General features: G+C 49.2%; 1 long non-coding RNA gene across 2 annotated transcripts; it reads left to right on the forward strand.

Annotated features, from left to right (window-relative positions):
• Positions 1-459: 459 nt before the first annotated feature.
• LOC118350403 (uncharacterized) lies at positions 460-3,702 on the forward strand. 2 transcript variants are annotated; one of them, XR_004804112.2, is made up of 4 exons: positions 460-864; positions 1,127-1,291; positions 2,678-2,733; positions 2,882-3,100. It is a non-coding gene; the product is annotated as an uncharacterized LOC118350403 (long non-coding RNA). The 2 variants fall into 2 exon arrangements; XR_004804113.1 differs by lacking the exons at positions 2,678-2,733; positions 2,882-3,100 and adding an exon at positions 3,498-3,702.
• The last annotated feature ends 771 nt before the right edge of the window (positions 3,703-4,473 follow it).

Here is a 4,473-nt window from a genome sequence, read left to right on the forward strand (position 1 = left end):
TTTACCCTGTCCCCCAAATTCTCCTTTACTAGCATCCTACAGGTCAACCTAAAATGTCTATCATTAGCATCTGGTTTATGTGGGTAAGGCCATGTCTCTCTAGAAAGAGGTCCGAGCTCAGATGCAGTTTCAATATGGTGAGAGGTGTGAGCACACTGGGCTGCTACCTCCTCAGCGTGTGCGTGAGTCACTGAGATTAAGGAGCCCATCCAGGGGCGGAGTCCTGAAAGACAGGACGTCAGGTGGGAGGAGGAGGGCAGCGGGTACCTGCGTGGAATTCTGCTAAATGGGGTCCCGTGGTAAGAAGTAGCTGCTCTTTCCTTTTTAGGGAGATGTCGGAAGATCCATTTCATTTGTTTAACATTTTTATCTAGGCCCTGCCCTTGATCGGAGGTCATTATGTGTTTATCCTAGACCAGAGGTCTTTGAACATGATTTCAAAGCTCGGGTCAAAGCTCGCGTGGCACTTTGGATACCGCACTCAAATTCGACAGCCTGAACCAAGTGTCAAAAATGAAATGTGTTCGGCGGGTGGCCCAGGATCCTTGAGATATGGGCCCACCCCAATGTCACGTCACCTTTTGTTCACAGGGAAATCCCAGGAGGACGCTCCATCCTCCAGATGGAGAATCATAGACTGGAGGGGCCACTAAGTGTCCTCTCCCCCATGAGAACACCACCACGACTGCCTTCTATGCTTTCTCATCTCTCCCATCCTCTTGGGTTTTAGGGCTCTGGCTGTTTGTAATTGGCGAGTGAGAGGGCGTGCCTGTCCGGCGAAGCTAACACCGAATCACCAAGCTCTTTTACACGTGGCCGTTGTTGGGGACCGTATGTTGGATTCAAGCTCCAGCTGCCTGCCAGGTGAGTCCTTCGCTGTTTGGTCTTGGTTGGTGTGGTCCTTATCAAGGTAAGCGCATCCAACGAAATATCTTATAAACAACAAGACAAGTTTTTTAGTTTTTCTACAATACGTCAGTCTACACATTAGCAACATATACTCCTTTTAGGAAATTTAGAAATTGCTGATGAGAACATGGAAAAGTCATCCATAACCCTATTACCCAGGGATAACCACAGTCTGTTTTAGATCTAAAACCTCCCTGCACGTCCTTTCTCTCTCTAGCTCTGGCTTCATACCCGCTGCATACCCATGCCGAAAGGCCCAGATGGGATCCATATGTGGCCTGGTTTGGACCATTCCCCCCACCCCACCCCCTGCATTGATTTGCGGCAGCGGTCTACGTAGGGAGGAGGCCAGATCTTGTGTTTGGGTTCTCAGGCCCGGAGGGTAAGTGGAGTGGACAGCCAGGGGTGCTGCTTCAGGGGTGTGTTTGATCCCGGGGTTGGGGTCGGGGAGAGGAATGCCCTCCACGGTTCTGGGTGGAATTCGGTGTGAGGACCGAACTGCAGCTCTGCTCAGACAGTGCAGGGAGGGAGGATGCTCATTCTCAGTAGTTATCGAAGCTGTTCTTTTCTGTCTTGGCACACCCTGGTCGTGGAGCGGGTCCTCAGGCGGGGAGCCCACCCTCTTGGCCCGGTGCCCAGCTCTCCAACTCACAGTTCCTCCGGGGCTCACCAGTGATGCTACTTCAGTATCCCTTTGAGATTCCTGAGTTCAGAACCTATATTTAGTTTTTCTGCACTAGAACACACATAGTAGTTAAATATGAGATCTAAGACGTCACGCACCGGCAGCCTACTACTCCATAGCAAATGTGTGGAGAGACATGAGCGTTCACGGGCGGTGATGAATCACCCCAGGTTATTAGCCTCCCACCCTCACTTCTCATTCTTCCAGTGAAGCAGGGAAGGAGTCGGGGAAAGCCAGTGTCTTTGAAGGCCAACACCAGCCGCTAGTGAGCCTCCTCTCTGCTGGCTCAGCCTCTCCCCAGGCAGCCCCTGCTGCTTTGCATGTTTATTTTGCAATTAGTCCTAGAAGGAGACTCATGGGGGAATTTTTGCTTGGGGGGTGGGCAGAATTTATAGTTTATAACTTCTCCCCCTCTTTAGAGCACCAAGATTCTGTGGGAAGGTTTGAAAACAATAGCTCTCAGTACTCTTTGCAATGAGGCTCTTGGTACCAATCCTTGGTGACTTCAGTCGGGCCCTTGACTGCCTCTCCTGCAGCGATCGTGTTCTTTATGGTACTGTGGCCACTCACACCCCTGGCCATGCCCCCGCCTCATCATTACCAACAATTGTGCTCCCTCCGTAATTTCGATTTCAAGCATCCTGCTCTCCTGTCGCGATTCGTCCTTCCAGCCCAGTCCTCTGCCCTCTCTGATGAGGCTTCAACCCCGCTGAGCTCCACAACTGATTCCTTTCGCACCTTCACTGTTCCTCACTGCCCACCACTGTCCTCACTGCTGGCCTTCACCCCTTGGATTCTGTGGTCATCATTACCCCCCAACTCGTTGATCCACGATCGACTCCTTTTGATCCCTCTAGTCCTTCCTTGTACCTTCCTGGCAAAACCACACGCTTGGCTGAGTCTACACTCTGCCCACCACGTGTGGACCTGTCCACCCAGGTACAGCTGCCTGGCCTTTAAATTCAGCACCGCAGCTGCAGGTGGGTCCTCAGCGCTCACCTGCCCTCCTGTTGGCTCCCCTCCACTACTGTCCTCCCATTCTTCAATGATTTCGCATCTTCTCTTCCCTCTTTGAACCCCCAGTCTTCCTCACCTGGTCTTCATTCTCAACTGATGGCCTTGCTTCCTAACCCACTGAGGTAAGAGAACCATGAACTGAGAAGTTCCATGCCCCTCCCCCCCGCTGCCCGCCCATACCCACCCTCATCTCTGTCCATACTGCCTTCCCGCTGAGGATGGGATGAGCTCCCCAAGCTTCTATCAGTGATACTTAGTCCTGATTGGCAGCATCAACATCACTCGGGAGATCCCCCAAAATGTAAATTCATCAGCCCCGCTCCAGACCTGCTACATCAGAATCTCTGAGGTGGAATAGGGGAATCTGTGCTTCAACTGGTTCTCCAAGTGATTTTTGTGCATGATGAAGTTTAAGAAGCACCAAGCTGGATCCTCTTCTCTCGCACCTGCTCAAGGATATCCTCTCTTGTGCATCAGTGCACTCCCTCCCCGCCCCCCCCCCCCCACCGATCATTTTCTACTAGCATATAAACATGTTGGAAATAAAAGAAAAACCTCTCTTGATCCCAAATCCCACTTAGCCACCGTCCGGTTTCTCCACTTCTCTTTTTTTCTTGAACCCCCCTCAATCAGTCTTTTGCTCCCACCAGACCCCAAAACTGATCTTGCTAAGGATGTGATGGTAGAAATTGGCCAGATGGTCTCACAAAACTGTTTCCTCTCCCTGGGCACACAAATAATGGTGTTTCCCCGACTTCTTTGCATCTAAATGAGGCCATGTGGCTAGTTCTTGCCATAGGAACATGGGTGGGGGTAATGTGCCAGCTGTAGGCTGAGGCATTTGGGCATGGGAGCCTTCCATTTGACTACCCCTTCCCTTTCCAAGATGACCCTTGAAGCCACACACTGAAGATGGAGAGAAGTTGAGTACCCAAATCACCACATGGAAGACCATCTAGCAAACACTTGATTGGACTCTAACATGAGAGATAAATAAGTTTTTATTGTGTTAATGCACTGATTTGGTGATTATCTCTTAATAGGAATAAGCCTAGCTTAATAAAATTACCAGTGAGCTCCAAATTTCTAAATCCAGTAGTGAATTCTCAGTTATTTTCATGTAAGACCAAGTAGCAGCACTTAGCAAAGTCGATCAGTAGTTCTTTCTTGAGAAATTTTCTCCACATGCTCGTTCGTTCTTCTTCCTTCCTTCCTTCCTTCCTTCCTTCCTTCCTTCCTTCCTTCCTTCCTTCTTCTTCTTTCTTTCTTTCTTTCTTTCTTTCTTTCTTTCTTTCTTTCTTCTTTCTTTCTTTCTTCTTTCTCTTTATTCTTAACTCCCTCTAATAAATCCTTGGCTCATCTTCCCTTGTGTTAGCTCACCCCAGAGCTCAGTCCTTGTACCTTTCTCTATTAGCACTCACTTTTCTGGTAATATCATTCTTGCTCTTGGCTTTAAATATCTTCTCTACAGAGATATGCCCAAGTTGACATCTCTTGCCTGGCCCCAAGCCTTGCTAATCCAGTGGCCTGCTAAACCTCTCCACTTGACATCTAACAAACACCCCAGACGTAGTGTGTCCAAAACCACTCTACTGACGCCTTTCATCCTGCTTCACCCACAATCTTCCTCTTCTCAGAAAAAAATGCTAACTCTGTTCTTCCAACTGCCTAAGCCAAAAGCCATGGACTAATCCTTGATTCTGTCTCTCATTTCCCACATTCCATTATGATCAATTCCTATAGGTATTACTTTAAAAATACCCAGTTCTTCCCCTTGCCCCATGGTGCTCCATCATGGTGCAAGCCACCACCATCATCTCATCTATGTTCTTGCACGGTCCCCTAATATATTCCCTGCTCAC

The sequence above is a fragment of the Canis lupus genome, chromosome 12, assembly GCF_003254725.2.
Source record: "Canis lupus dingo isolate Sandy chromosome 12, ASM325472v2, whole genome shotgun sequence".
Lineage (NCBI taxonomy): Eukaryota > Metazoa > Chordata > Mammalia > Carnivora > Canidae > Canis > Canis lupus.